The 16,089-nt window shown below is 45.8% G+C and overlaps 1 pseudogene; it reads right to left on the bottom strand.

Annotated features, from left to right (window-relative positions):
- LOC139257140 (zinc finger protein 585A-like) overlaps nt 1-15,524 on the bottom strand; it is a 1,288,295-nt pseudogene extending 1,272,771 nt beyond the window's left edge.
- Between the last annotated feature and the right edge of the window lie 565 nt (nt 15,525-16,089).

A 16,089-nucleotide genomic window follows, 5' to 3' on the forward strand; every position in this document is an offset into this window, starting at 1 on the left:
GCGAGGCGCCTTGTGAAGAGTGACCATAATATGGTAGAATTCTTTATTAAGATGGAGAGTGACACAGTTAATTTGGAAACTAGGGTCCTGAACTTAAGGAAAAGTAACTTCGACAGTATGTGGCGTGAATTGGCTAGAATAGATTGGCAAAGGATACTTAAAGGGTTGACGGTGGATAAGCATGGCAAATATTTAAAGATCACATGGATGAACTTCAGCAATTGTACATCCCTGCCTGGAGTAAAAATAAAACAGGGAAGGTGGCTCAACCATGGCTAACAAGGAAAATTAAGGATAGTTTTAAGGCCAAGGAAGAGGCATATAATTTGGCTAGAAAAAGCAACAAACCTGAAGACTGGGAGAAATTTAGAATTCAGCAGAGGAAGACTAAGGGTTTACTTAAGAGGGGAAAAATAGAATACGAGAGGAAGCTTGCAGGAAACATAAAAACGGACTGCAAAAGCTTCTATACATTTGTGAAGAGAAACGTAGGTCCCTTGCTGTCGGATTCAGTGGAATTTATAATGGGGAATAAAGAAATGGCAGACCAATTGAACAAATATTTTGGTTCTGTTTTCACAAGGGAAGACACAAATAACCTTCCGATTGTACTAGGGGACAGTAGGTCGAGTGAGAAGGAGGGACTGAAGGATATCCTTATTAGGTGGGAAATTGTGTCAGGGAAATTGATGGGATTGAAGGCCGATAAATCCCTGGGGCCTGATAGTCTGCATCCCAGAGTACTTAAGGAAGTAGCCCATAGAAATAGTGGATGCATTGGTGATCATTTTCCAACAATCTATTGACTCTGGATCAGTTCCTATCGACTGGGGGGTAGCTAATTTAACACCACTTTTAAAAAATGGAGGAAGAGAGAAAACGGGTAATTATAGACCGGTTAGCTTGACATCGTAGTGGGAAAAATGTTGGAATGAATCATTAAGGATGAAATTGCAGCGCATTTGGAAAGCGGTGACAGAATCGGATCAATTCAGCATGGATTTATGAAATGGAAATCATGCTTGACGAATCTTCTAGAATTCTTTGAGGATGTAACTAGCAGAGTGGACAAGGGAGAACCAGTGGATGTGATGTATTTGAACTTTCAAAAGGCTTTTGACAAGGTCCCGCACAAGAGATTGGTGTGCAAAATCAAAGCGCATGGTATTGGGGGTAATGGACTGACGTGGATAGAGAACTGGTTGGCAGACAGGAAGCAGAGACTCGGGATAAACGGGTCCTTTTCAGAATGGCAGGCAGTGACTAGTGGAGTGCTGCAGGGCTCACTGCTGGGATGCCAGCTCTTTACAGTATACATCAATGATTTAGATGAAGGAATTGAGTGTAACATCTCCAAGTTTGCGGATGACACTAAATTGGGTGGTGGTGTGAGCTGTGAAGAGGATGCTTAGAGGCATCAGCGTGACTTGGATAGGTTAGGTGAGTGGGCGATGCATGGCAGATGCAGTATAATGTGGATAAATGTGAGGTTATCCATTTAAGGGCAAAAACACAAAGGCATAATATATTATCTGGATGGTGGCAGATTAGGAAAAGGGGAGGTGCAACGAGACCTGGATGTCATGGTTCATCAGTCAGTGTAAGTGGGCATGCAGGTACAGCAAGCGATGAAGAAGGCAAATGGTATGTTGGCCTTCATAGCTAGGGGATTTGAGTATAGGAGAAGGGAGGTCTTACAGCAGTTGTACAGGGCCTTAGTCAGGCTTCACCTAGAATAGTGTGTTCAGTTTTGGTCTCCTAATCTGAGGAAGGACGTTCTTGCTATTGAGGGATTGCAGCGAAGGTTCATCAAACTGATTCCAGTGATTACTGGACTGTCATATGAGGAGAGATTGGAACAACTGGGCCTTTATTCATTGGAGTTTAGAAGGATGAGAGGGGATCTCATAGAAACGTATAAGATTCTGATGGGACTGGAAAGGTTAGATGCAGGAAGAATGTTCCCGATGTTGGGGAAGTCCTGAACCAGAGGACATAGCCTTAAGATAAGGGATTGGCCATTTAGGACTGAGATGAGGAGAAACTTCTTCACTCAAGAGAGTTGTTAACCTGTGGAATTCCCTGCTGCAGAGAGTTGTTGATGCCAGTTCATTGGATATATTCAAGAGAGAGTTCGATCTGGCCTTACGGCTAAGGTGGTCAAGGGGAATAGAGAGAAAGCAGGAAAGGGGTATTGAAGGAATGATCAGCCATGACCTTATTCAATGGCGGTGCAAGCTCGAAGGACCGAATGGCCTACTCCTGCACCTATTTTCTCTGGTTCTCTGTTTTTACGGTCCCTTGAGCCTGCTGCGCCATTCAATAAGATCAAGGTTTCAGCTCCACTTTCACGCACAATCCCCCTCTCCCTTGATTCCTTTAGTGTCCAAACAGCTCTCTATCTCAGCCCTAAATATACTCAATGTTTGAGCTTCCACAGTTCTCTGGGGTAGGGAATTCCAAAGATTCACAACCCTGTGAATGAAGAAATTTCTCCTAATCTCAGTCCTAAATGGCCGACCACTTATCCTGAGACTCTGACCCCTAGTTCTAGACTCTCGAGCCAAGAAAAACAGCCTCTTAGCATTTGTGTGAGGAAATGCTTCCTGACATCACCCTTGAACGGCCGAGCTCGAATTTGAAGGTTGTGTCCCTTTGTTGAGGACTTTCCCACCAGAGGGAATAGTTTCTCTCTATTTACCCTTTGGACTCATTTAATCATCTGAAACAGCTCAATTAGATCACACTTTAATCTTCTATATTCATGGGAATACATGCCTACTCTTTGTAACCTTTCCTCATAATTCACGAAAGTCATCACTGCAAGTACAGGATCTTATAAATTTACAGCACAGAAGGAGGCCATGGGGCCCCATCGTGTCCTTGCCAGCCAAATCTCACTTTCCAGCTCTTGGTCCGTGGCCTTGTCGGTTACGGCACTTCAAGTGCATATCCAAGTACGTTTTAAATGCTGAGGGTTTCTGCCTCCACCACCCTTTCATGCCGTGAGTTCCAGACCCCACCACCCTCTGTTTGAAAATAGGACTCCTCAAATCCCCTCTGTACCTTCTACCAATCACTTTAAATCTATGCCCCATCTGCTAAGGGAAATAGGTCCTTCCTATCCACTCTATCGAGGCCCCTCAATAAGTTCTCCCCTCAGCCTGCTCTGTTCCAAAGAAAACAATCCCGGCCGATCCAATCTTTCCTCATAGCCAAAATTCTTCAGTCCAGGCAACATCCTCATCAATCTCCTCTGCACCCTCTCCAGTGCAAGCACATCTTTCCTGTAATGTGGTGACCAGAACTGCACGTTGTACTCGATCTGTGGCCTAACTAATGTTTTATACAGTTCAAGCATAATCTCTCTGCTCTTGTAGTCGATGCCTCGGCTAATAAAGACAACTCTCCCATATGCCTTCTTAACCACCTGTCCTGATACCTTCAGGGATCTGTGGACATGCACTCCAAGGTTCCTCTGTTCCTCTACACTTCACTATCCTACCATTTATTGTGCATTCGCTTGCGTTATTAGCCCTTCCTAAATGCAATGTCTAACATTATTACACGTTGAATTCCATTTGCCACTGTTCTGCCAACTTGACTAGTCCATTGATATCTTCATTAAAACATACAAAATTCTGAAGGGGATTGACAGGGTAGATGCTGAGAAGTTGATTCCCCTGGCTGGAGTATCGAGAACGTCTAGATCGAGGTGGCATTGTCTCAGGATAAGGGGTAGGCCATTCAGATGAGGAGAAATTTCTTCACTTAGAGGGTTGAGAATCTTTGGAATTCTCTGACCCAGAGGGCTGCAGATGCTGTCTCGGAGTATATTCAAGGTCGAGATAGATATATTTTTGGTCTCTAGGGGAATCAAGGGATATAGAGATCAGGCGGGAAAGTATAGTTGAGGCGATGATCATATTGAATGGCGGAGCAGGCTCGACGGGCCGTGTGGTCTACTCCTGCTCCTATTTCTTATGGTCTAATGTTGACGTCCAGGGGGCTCTAGATTTAGTAGTCTCACCCTTTTTATTAAAGGAACATGCCTGCTCTGAACCCTCACTATCTCCTCCTTGAATGCATCCCATTGCTCTTTCCAGTCCATTTTGAATAAATCACATCTCAGCTTGGTAAAATTAGCTTTTCCCCAGTTGAAAACTTTCATTCCTGGTCTATCTTTGTCTTTTTCTATAACTACCCTAAATCTAACTGAATTATGATCACCAGCACCAAAATGTTCTCCTGATACCCCTCCCACCTGCCCAGCTTCATTCCCTAAAACTAAGTCCGGAACCGCCCCTCTCTTGTTGTGCTTGTTAAATACAGGCTAGAAAAGTTCTCCTGAATGCATTTTAAGAATTCTGTTCCCTCGACATCTTTCACACGAAATTTATCCCAGTTAATGTTAGGGTAGGTGAAATCCCTTACTATTACAGCCCTATTGTTTATGCACCTTTCAGAACTGTGCCTGAATATTTGCTCTTCTATCTCCCTCTGACAGTTTGGGGGTCTATAGTACATCCCCAGCAGTGTGATTGTCGCTTTCTTGTTCTTCAGTTCTCCCATGAGGCCTCATTTGATGATCCCTCCAACATATCATCCCTCCTCAGAGCTGTAATTGTTTCTTTTATCAATATTGCAACACACCCTCCTTTTTAATCCTCCTCTCTATCCCTTCTTCAAACCCTTTAACCAGGAATGTTGAGCTGCCATTCCTACCCCTCTTTCAGCCATGTCTCACTAATAGCTACAATATCATACTCCCACATGTCTGTCTGTGCCCCCAGCTCATCTGCCTTATCCTCTAGACACATTGCATTGAAGAATATACCATTTAGCATTGCGAAACTCCCTTGTTGTCTATTTTTAGCTGCTGTTTCCTCCGCCATCCAAACTCACTTTCCAATTTCTGCCTCCCATTCTAGCTGTTCTTCTCTCCCTTCTGAATCTACTCTCAGGTTCCCATCCCCCTGCCAAGCTAGTTTAATCCCTCTCCAACAGCAGTACACAACCCCACAGTGAGGATATTGGTCCCAGTCCAGTTGAGGTGCAACCCGTCCGGCTTGTACAGGTCTCACCTCCCCCAGAAATGGTCCCAAAACCTCAGGAATCTAAAGCCTTTCCTCCTGCACCATCTCAGCAGCCATGCATTCATCTGCGCTATCGTCCTATTTCTGTACTCACTAGCACGTGGCACCTGGAGTAATCAGGACATTACGACCTTTGATGTCCAGCCTTTTAAATCTCTTTCCTAGCTCCTTAAAATCTGCCTGTAAGACCTCATCCCGCTTTCTACCTATGTCATTGATGCCGATATGGACCATGACCTCTGGCTATTCACCACCACCCCAGACTGTCCTGCAGCCATTCAGTGACAACCTTGACCCTGCCATCAGAGAGGCAAAATACCATCCACGGAGTCACATCTGCAGAAGTACCTGTCTGTGTGGATTTCTGTATTTTTTCCCTTCAATCTGTTTCAGCGAATACACTGAGGCGAACACCAAAGAAGCTTATAACAGAGCAGTCTTTATTCTTTTTGTACCGGCCGGGACTTATCAGACAGAAGGAATGCTCTCTCGATAGAGCGCACCTACTTCGTACGGACAAGTGCAGTTACATTGTGAAGGCACAACGGTAATACATTTTCGGTACAAGATAACAAGATACAATTAGAGTGACATCCTAGTTCAGCCTATCCCTTTTGATCCCTCCTTCCCTTTGTCCACTCATGAGCCGACATCTGTATGGGCTGTTTTTCCCAAAGAACTTTCTCACACTTTGCTCAAAGAACTTTCTCACACTTTGCTTCTAAATGTTACAATTTTACTGGTGTGACTAGTAACTTAGACCTTGCAAGTCTGTTAATTGTGCTGTTGTTGTAATATTTGCAGTCTGACATTCTTTTAGTTATTCTCCCATGATTTCTTTGTTCAATTTCACTTTCTCTATACATTTTCAAACACTCATATTCTATACATTTTCAAACATTCACATATGTTCCCCTAAGTAGCAAATCTTGTACCACAATTGCTCTTCCATTCTTCTTCCTTCAAATTTGGAAAGCAGTGACACGATCGGTCCAAGTCAGCATGGATTTGTGAAAGGGAAATCATGCTTGACGAATCTTCTGGAATTTTTTGTGGATGTAACTAGCAGAGTGGACAAGGGAGAACCAGTGGATGTGGTGTATTTAGACTTTCAAAAGGCTTTTGACAATGTCCCGCACAAGAGATTGGTGTGCAAAATCAAAGCACATGGTATTGGGGATAATGTACTGACGTGGATAGAGAACTGGTTGGCAGACAGCAAGCACAGAGTCGGGATAAACGGGTCTTTTTCAGAATGGCAGGCAGTGACTAGCGGAGTGCTGCAGGGCTCAGTGCTGGGAGCCCAGCTCTTTACAATATACTTTAACGATTTAGATGAAGGAATTGAGTGTAATATCTCGGAACTTGCAGATGACACTAAACTGGGTGGCGGTGTGAGCTGTGAGGAGGATGCTAAGAGGCTGCAGGGTGACTTGGACAGGTTAGGTGAGTGGGCAAATGCATGGCAGATGCAGTATAATGAGGATAAATGTGAGGTTATCCATTTTGGGGGCAAAACACGAAGGCAGAATATTATCTGGATGGTGGCAGTTTAGGAAAAGGGGAGATGCAACAAGACCTGGATGTCATGGTTCATCAGTCATTGAAAGTTGGCATGCAGGTACAGCAGGCGGTGAAGGTGGCAAATGGTATGTTGGCCTTCATAGCTAGGGGATTTGAGTATAGGAGCAGGGGCGGTCTTACTGCAGTTGTATAGGGCATTAGTGAGGCCTCACCTGGAATAGTGTGTTCAATTTTGGTCTCCTAATCTGACGATACACGTTATTGCAATTGAGGGAGTGCAGCGAAGGTTCACCAGACTGATTCCAGGGATGGCTGGACTGTTGTACAAGGAGAGACTGGATCAACTGGGCATTTATTCACTGGAGTTTAGAAGGATGAGAGGGGATCTCATAGAATCGTATAAGATTCTGACGGGACTGGGCAGGTTAGATGCGGGAAAAACTGTTCCCCGTGTTGAGGAAGTCCAGAACCAGGGGACTCGGCCTTAGGATAAGGGGTAGGCCATTTAGGATTAAGATGAGGAGTAACTTCTTCACTCAGAGTTGTTAACCTGTGGAATTCTCTGCCGCAGATAGTTGTTGATGCCAGTTCATTGGATATATTCAAGAAGGAGCTATTATGGCCCTTACGGCTCAGGGGATCAAGGTGTATGGAGAGAAAGTGGGAAAGGGGTACTGAGGGAGTGATCAGCTATGATCTTATTGAATGGCGGTGCAAGCTCGAAGGGCTGAATGGCCTGCTCCTGCACCTATTTTCTTTGTTTCTCCTGTGCAGCTGAGCCACCCATGGTGACGTTGACTTGGCGCTGGCTGCACTCCCCAAAGCAACCAACGCACTCACAAATACTTTACAGATTGAAAATCGGTTAGCGAGTCAGGGGACTTCTGCCCTAGCTGCCTGGTCCTCCTTGTCTGTCTGGCGGTCACCCATTCCCTCTCTGCCTGCACACACTTAAACTGCAGGGTGAACATCTCCTGAAACGTATTATCTACAAAGTTCTCAGCCTCTCAGATGCACTGCAGTGATGCCAGCCTCTGCTCAAGCTCCGAAACCCGGAGCTCGAGCTGCTCTAGCTGGCACCACTTCCCACACATGTGATTGTCCAGGCCACGAGAAACTTCCCACATGGCACAGGATGTTCATTCCATGGCACTGAGCTGCTCTGCCATGATTTTAATTCTGAGCAGACAGTTCTAGTTTCTCTGCAATGTTCTTTCCTCTCTTGCCCCTCCTATGTATGTAGAATTTGCCCCACTCCACTGCTCTTGCCTCAAGCCTGCAAGTATTTCTAACTCAAATATTTATCTCTTTTGAAACTAACTCGTGAATCTGCTTCCAGCACCCTTTCAGGCAGTGTAGTCCAGGTCATAACTCACTGCTGAATATTTTTCCCTCGTGTAGCATTTGGTTCATTTGCCAATCACGTTAAATTGGTGTCCTCTGGTTACCGAACCTACTGACGCTGAAAATTGTTTCTCATTAGAGAATCATAGAAATGTATAGCACGAAAGGAGGTCATTTCAGCCCATTGTGTGCGCTGGCCGACAAAGAGCTATTGAGCCTATTCTTACTTTCCAGCTCTCGGTCCGTAGCCCTGCAGGTTACGGCACTTCAAGTGCATATCGAAGTATTTTTTAAATGTGGTGAGGGTTTCTTCCTCTACCACCCTCTCAGGCTGTGCGTTCCAGACCCCCAGCACCCTCCGCGTGAAGAAATTTCCCCTCAAATCGCCTCTAAACCTCCTACCAATTACTTTAAATCTATGCCCTCTGGTTTTCCATCCCTGTGTGAAGGGAAATAGGTCCTTCCTATCTGCTGTATCTAGGCCCCTCATAATCTTATACACCTCGTTAAGGTCTCGCCTGAGCCTCCTCGGTTCCAAAGAAAACAAACCCAGCCTATTCAGAGGATTGGTGGGCTGGCAGAAGTTACAGAGAAAGGGAGGGGTGAGACCCTGGAGAGAGTTGAACAAGAGGATGAGTATTTTAAAGGCAGATGCCACCAACCATCTCGCCCAGCACAGAATGTGACTCACTACCAACAAGAAGGATATTACTTTAAATACTACAGATGAATAATGAGGGGAAACCAATCTCTGTGCTTTTAACTAACAGCGACATAGAAAGAGGGAATTGAATGATCTTTAAACACCTGGTCCACTGAAGTGTCTGAAACTCATAAGAACTCCAGGGAAACAAAATACTGGCAAAATTTTAAAATTTTTTGTTGACAAGAGAAATCTCGATTTAATTTTTAAAAGATAAATTGTTTGACAGGGGTTCACACAGACTCACCTGACAGACCGACTCAGGATCCACCCCTCAAACACCGTGATTTTTTGCAGAACACGCTGATCCCTGGGCCCACCGGCCTCTGAGCTCACTTCCTGTTGGTTCCCAGGGCAATCAATCACCACTCGACAACATTACGCTACCAGATGAAGTTGAGGGGCTCAGAGGGAGAAGTAAATTGCGGCCGTGAATCTGAGTTAAGAAATAAAATTAGGGAAACATGATTAAATGAACGAGTAGTGGCACTATAAACGAAAGGGGCTGCATGAACAGTGAGACCTGCGGGTATACGTGCACAAATCGCTGAAGATGGCAGGACAGGTTGAGAAAGCAGTTATAAAAGCTTATAGGATCCTGGGCATCAAAGAGCACAAAAGGCAAGGAAGTTATGATGAACCTTTATAAAACAATGGTTCGGCCTCAACTGGAGCAGTGTGTCCAATTCTGGGCACCGCACATTAGGATGTGAAGGCCATAGAGCAGGTGCAGAAAAGATTTACAAGAATGATTCACGAGATGAGTGACTTCAGTTACATGGATTGACTGGAGAAGGTGGAGTTGTTGTTGGAGAAGAGAAGGTTGAAAGGAGATTTGAAAGAAGTGTTCCAAATCATGAGGGGTCTGGACAGAGTGCATAGAGAGAAACTGCTCCCATTGGCCGAAGGGTCAAGAACCAGAGGAGACAGATTGAAGGCGATTGGCAGAAGAATCGAAAGGCAACGCAAGAAAAAGTGTTTTTACGCAACGAGTGGTTATGATCGGGAATGCACAGCCTGAAAGGATGGTGGAGGCAGACTCAATTACGGCTTTCAAACGGGAATTGGATAAATATCTGAAATGAAACATTTGCAGGGCCGGGGGCGTGGGGGGAGAAGGACGGGCAGTGGGACTCGGTACGGGCTCGACGGGCCGAAAAAGCTTCTTCCATGCTGTAACCATTCTCTGATTGTGTGAGCAGAACCACTCTGTTCCCTGATTCAATCTAACGCCTTCCTGATTGTGACTGCTCCAAGTATAACCACCCCAGCTGCTGCAGCTTTATTCTTGTCATTGGTCACCATCCTGTACCTGATGGCCTTCCTGCACCAAGATTGCCGCCGCGCATGCTCCCTGCCCTGCAGCAGGACAATGGCAAGCGCTGTGACGTCCGAGAAAGCCCCGCCCCTCTCGTTCCCAGCTCCCCGCGGCGTGTTGCCCAAAGATGGTGGTCGAACTCTTTCCCCATAAACTGCCATATCTCTCCTCCGTCCTCTCCCCCCTTTCCCCCCCCCCATAACTAAGGCCCGTCGCCGCCCGAAGCTCTCCTGCAGCCGCCTCCTACCGACGATTCTGCGGCCCAAACATCGCCCCCCCGCGGTGTAAGTAACTGCGTAAGTCCGCAGGCAATCTCCACAATGACCTCCGCCCGCCTCACGGACTGCGAGCGGAGCCCACCGGCCAACCGCCAACCGCCAACCGCCCTCCCGCGCGCCGCCGCCAGTCATCCCGCAGCCAATGGCGAGGCCGCACGGGCATCAACCCACCCAGCGCGCGCTGCTCTGCGCCAATCAGCGGCGGGGGCGGGGCTATGGCACCAATCAATCAATCGGCGAAAAATACAGGGCGCGCTCTACTTAAAGGGGCAGGGTCACTGTGCCTGTTTAAAGGGGCAAGGTCTACTCTTCTGAGGCAGTCCCTCGGAGTCGAGGATGACTTGCTTCCACATTAAAAATGAGTTCTCAAGTGGCTGAAGAGTCCAATGGGGGACTTACAGTCTCTCTCACAAGTGGGACAGGCAGTGGTTGAAGGAATGGGTGGGTGGGGAGCCTGGGTTGTCGACGCTTGGCTTCAGCTTGCTCCCAGGGAAGAGACTGGCGGTGTTCAGCGCCTTCCTGAATGCTTTTCCTCCAATTAGTGCGGTCTTAGGCCAGGGGTTCCCAGGTGTCTGTGGGGATGCGGCACTTTTTCAAGGAAGCTTTGAGAGTGTCCCTGTGCCTGTTAAAAGAGGCAGTGTCCCTGTGCCTGTTTAAAGGGGCAGTGTCTCTGGGATGGTTTAAAGGGGCAGTGTCTCTGAGACTCACAAAGGGGTAGTGGCCCGGTGCCTGTTTAAGTGAGCAGTGCATCTTTGTTTGTTTAAATTTGCAGTGTCTCTGTCCATGTTTACAGGGAGAGGGAGTGAAATTTTGCTGCTTTGCATTGCCCGTTAATTCTCCCAGCTGGCGATAACTCGGTGCAAATGAGTTTGCGACTGGGCGCGCTGAGAGCAGCGCTTCCCATTAAAGTTTTGTAGCGACGGTAAGACGTTGCACCCCGCTCTGCTGCACTCCTTGATGCTGATATCATCACCACGCACAGTGCCCCGGACCAAAAATTGTCCCTCGCCCCCTGGTCCTGCGCCTGGCACTGACAACCACAGCTTCAGTCGGCTGGTGGAGCGCTACTTACACACATCCGGTTTACTTTTAGTCGGCCAATAATGATTCTTTCTTAGTTTCACATAGTCTCTGTGCCCGTTTAAAGGGACAGATTCTGTCGATTCTCTGATTACTTCAAACAGGTATGCCCCACTTTGTGATTTGGAGAACAACAGGCAGTGAGTTCAGCACCATTGACACCGAACCTCAATCCTCATATCAGCATCTTGGAAAAGATAAGAGGAAGGCTGCAAAGTCCAATAGGACGTTGTTTCAACAGCCAAGGAAGAGCAAGAGGCAATGGGCAATCTCATCATCAGGCACACTGACAGCACCCAATTTAGAGGTAAGGCTCTATCAAGAGCAGTCTTGTGTTTTCCAGAGGCCAAGGTAACTGATCTGCAGGATTGTGTGGAAGAACTAATGAAAGGTGAGTGTCAGGATACTGCAGTAGGTTTACATGTTGGAACTGACGATATCATGGATAGAAGTCCATTTGTTTTGCAGGATTCCTGTAAAGCCCTCTTCTCTGCTTTTATACTCTATCCCCCTTGCAATAAAGACAAACATTCCATTTGCCTTCCTGATCACTTGCTGTACCTGCATACACACTTTTTGTGTTTCATGCACAGGGGTACCAGGTCCCTCTGTACTGCAGCATTTTGTAATCTCTCTCCATTTAAATAATAATTTGCTTTTTTATTTTTCCTGCCAACGTGGATAACCTCACTCTTTCCCACATTATACTCCAGCTGCCAAATTAAGAACTTAAAAATAGATAGAGAAGCAGGGCTGGATAATATCCACCCAAGGGTCCCCTGGGAGATGGAACATGTGCTGTGCGAGCCCCTGGCCTGTTTTTTTAATAGCTCACTGCACTCTGGAATGGTTCCTACAAATTGGAAGGAGGCTACTGTCATCCCCATTTTTAAAAAATGTGACAAGGCAGACCCGGGTAACAATAGGCACATCAGTTTAACATCAGTAATAGGTAAGATGCTTGAAAGAATCATAAGGGATGCGCTATATGAAAACTTGGATAGGGAGCGACATATTAGGGATACCCAACCTGGCTTCATAAAAAAGAGATAATATCTCACAAATCCCATTGTATTTTTTGAAAAAGTTACAAAGTTGGCGGATGAAGGACCCAGTAAACATTGTCGACTTAGATTTCCAAAAAGCTTTTGACAAGGTACTGTATAAGAGGCTTCTTTATAAGATCGGAGCCTTTATTATTAGTGAAAATATATTGAGCTGCATTCAAAACTGGCTGGCAGGACACAGACAAAGAGCAGTTATAGCTGGATTTGTATCTATTTGGAGACCGGTCACCAGTCGTGTCCCACAGGGATCAGTTTTGGGACCGTTGCTTTTTACTATTTTTATTAATGATCTGGATTCAGGGGGTGGCGACACAATTTGCAAATTTGCAGATGATACCAAGAACTGTACCAAGAACTATAGAAGAAGCTCGTCTGATTTAGGCAAAATCTCTCCATCTCCGCCTTAAATATATTCAATAACGCAGCCTCCACAGCTCCCTGGGCAGAGAATTCCACAGATTTACAACCCTCAGAGACGAAATTCCTCCTCATTTCAGTTTCAAATGAACGGCCCCTTATTCTAAGACTATGTCCCCTAGTTTTAGTTTCCCCTATGATTGGAAATATTCTCTCTGCATCCATCTTGTCGAGTCCCTCATTATTTGAAATGTTTCGATAACATCACCTCTCATTCTTCTGAACTCCAATGAGTATAGGATCAACCTACTCCACCTATCTTTATAAGTCAACCCCTTCATCTCCAGAATCACCTTGTGAACCTTCTCAGAACAGCCTCCAATACAAGTATATCCTTCCTTAAATAGAGAGACTAAAACTACATGCAGCACTCCTGGTGCGGCCTCACCAATACCCTGTACAGTTGTAGCAGGACTTCTCTGCTTTTATACTCTATTCCCCTTGCAATAAAGGCCAACATTCCATTTGCCTTCCTGATTACTTGCTGAACCTGCATACTAACGTTATGTGTTTCATGGACAAGGACCCCCAGGTCCCTCTGCACTGCAGCACTTTGCAATTTTTCTCCATTTAAATTATAATTTGCTTTTCTCTTTTTTCTGCCAAAGTGGATAACCTCACATTTTCTCACATTATACTCCATCTGCCAAATATTTGCCCACTCACTTAGCCTGTCTATATCCCTTTGCAGATTTTTTGTGTCATCCTCACAATTTGCACTCCCACCCATCCTTGCATCATCAGCAAACTTGGTTACATTATACTCAGTCCCATCATCCAAATCATTAATTTAGATTGGAAATAGTTGAGGCTCCAGCACCGATCCCTGTGGCACCCCACTAGTTATTTTTGCCAACAGGAAAATTACCCATTTATCTCTGGCTAACTAACAGAAAACAATCGTCTAATCATGCTAATATATTGCCCTCAACCCTGTGAACTTTTATCTTGTGCAGTAACCTTTTATGTGGCACCTTATTGAATGGCTTCTGGAAATCTAAATACACCACATCCACTGGTTTCCCCTTATCCATCCTGCTCATTACATCCTCAAACAAATCCAGCAAATTTGTCAAACATGATTTCCCTTTGATAAAGCCATGCTGATTCTCCTTGATTGAATCATGCTTTTCCAAATGTCCTGCTACTGTGCACTATGTCCGTGCAGCAGAGCTGGTCTCCAGTCGTCTTGGTTAACCCTTGCCACTGGACCAAGACCTAGCTCTGTCAAGCCCGTGTGGTGGCTGGTGTGCTACGGTAACCCCACGTTAAAAGAATCCACGCGCAGGCATCTTCCACCCTTCAATATGTAGCTCGGGACCGAGAATGTTAGGTCCTTCATTGAAACACCTGTGAACGCATCCCTTTTTGTCGTGGAAACAGGTCATCCTTGATACAAGGGACTGCCTAAGAAAGAAGAATAATGGACTCAAGCATTTTTCCAATAACAGACATTAGGCTAACTGGTCCATAGCTCCCTGCTTTCTGTCTGCCTCCTTTTTTAAATAGGGGCATTACATTTGTGGTTTTCCAATCTGTTGGGACCTCCCCGGAATCCAAGATAGTTTGGTAGATTACAACCAATACATCCACTATCTCTGTAGCCATTTCTTTTAACACCCTAGGATGCAAGCCATGAGGTCCAAGGTGCTTGTCCGCTTTTAGTCCGAAAAGGCTCAAAAATGGAACAGTTAGTAACAGTCTCCCCCATGGAGAAATCAAGGAATCGACTCACAGTATGTAGGGACCAAAGCTGATTTATTTGACAATTGTTTGACAGAGGGTGCAGGAAAGATTTAGAAGAATTATTCCAGGGATGAGGGACTTCAGTTAAGCGGATCGACTGGAGAAGCTGGGGTTGTTCTCCTTAGAGCAGAGAAGGTTGTGAGGAGGTTTGATGGAGGTGTTCAAAATCATGAGGGATCTGAACTGAGTAGATAGGGAGAAACTGTTCCCATTGGTGGAAAGGTCTAGAACCAGAGGACACAGATTCAAGGTGATTGGCAAAAGAACCAAAGGCAAAATGAGGAAAAATATTTTTAATCTGCGAGTGGTTAGGATCTGGAATGCATTGGCTGGTGGAGGCAGATTCAATTGTGGCTTTCAACAAGGAATTGGTTAAGTACCTGAATGAAAAACAAATGGCAATGCTACAGGGAAAGGGCGGGGAGTGGGATTATCTGAAATGGTGATACAGAGAGCCGGCACGGGCTCAATGGGCCAAATGGCATCCTTGTGCTGTAACAATTCTGTGATTCTATGATATCCAGAAAATTAAACTGCAGCCCAATTATAGGGATTAATTACAGCAACATCAACAAACACGGTTCAGTCCTGGATGTGATTAACAGCAATAATAACAGCAGAATCCAACCCCTGCAGTCACTTGTGAACTCGCTGGTGTGTCAGCAGGCTGGATGAGAGAGTGAATCCCTTCCCACACTCGGAGCAGGTGAACGGCCTCTCCCCAGTGTGAACTCGCTGGTGTGTCAGCAGGTGGGATGATGAAATGAATCCCTTCCCGCACTCGGAGCAGGTGAATGGCCTCTCCTCAGTGTCAACTCGCTGGTGTGTCAGCAGGCTGGATGACTGAGTGAATGCCTTCCTACACTCGGAGCAAATGAACGGCCTCTCCCCAGTGTGAACTCGCTGGTGTCTCCGATGATGAGATGATTTAACAAACCCCTTCCCACACATGGAGCAAGTGAACGGCCTCTCCCCAGTGTGACTGCGTCGATGAGTTTACAGCCTAGATGAATATTTGAATCCCTTCCCACAGTCCCTACATTTCCACCGTTTCTCCATGGTGCGGGTGTCCTTGTGTCTCTCCAGGTTGGAAGATTAGATGAAGCCTCGTCCACACACAGAACACGTGTACGGTTTCTCCCCGCTGTGAATGGTGCGATGTTTTTTCAGGCTGTGTAACTGGTTGAAGCTCTTTCCACAGTCAGTGCACTGGAACACTCTCACTTGGGTGTGTGTGTCTCGCTGCTTTACCAGTCACACTAATGTTTAAATCTTTTTCCACAGACCGAACAGACAAACATTTCTCCATCCACATTCAGATGAATCGAGTGTCTGTCAGATCTCGATATGTTTGGTTGGAGTTTCCAGACTGCAAATCCTCCTTTTCTAATATCCTGTGAAAGGAATTTACAAAAGTCAGCACTGGAAGTGCAGGATAGAAATGGAGGACAGACAATTCTAGTTTCTATGGACCATTCTTTCCTCTCTTGTTCTCCAAAGCTGTAAATTCCCGTCC

Source organism: Pristiophorus japonicus, unplaced genomic scaffold (genome assembly GCF_044704955.1).
Source record: "Pristiophorus japonicus isolate sPriJap1 unplaced genomic scaffold, sPriJap1.hap1 HAP1_SCAFFOLD_81, whole genome shotgun sequence".
NCBI lineage: Eukaryota > Metazoa > Chordata > Chondrichthyes > Pristiophoridae > Pristiophorus > Pristiophorus japonicus.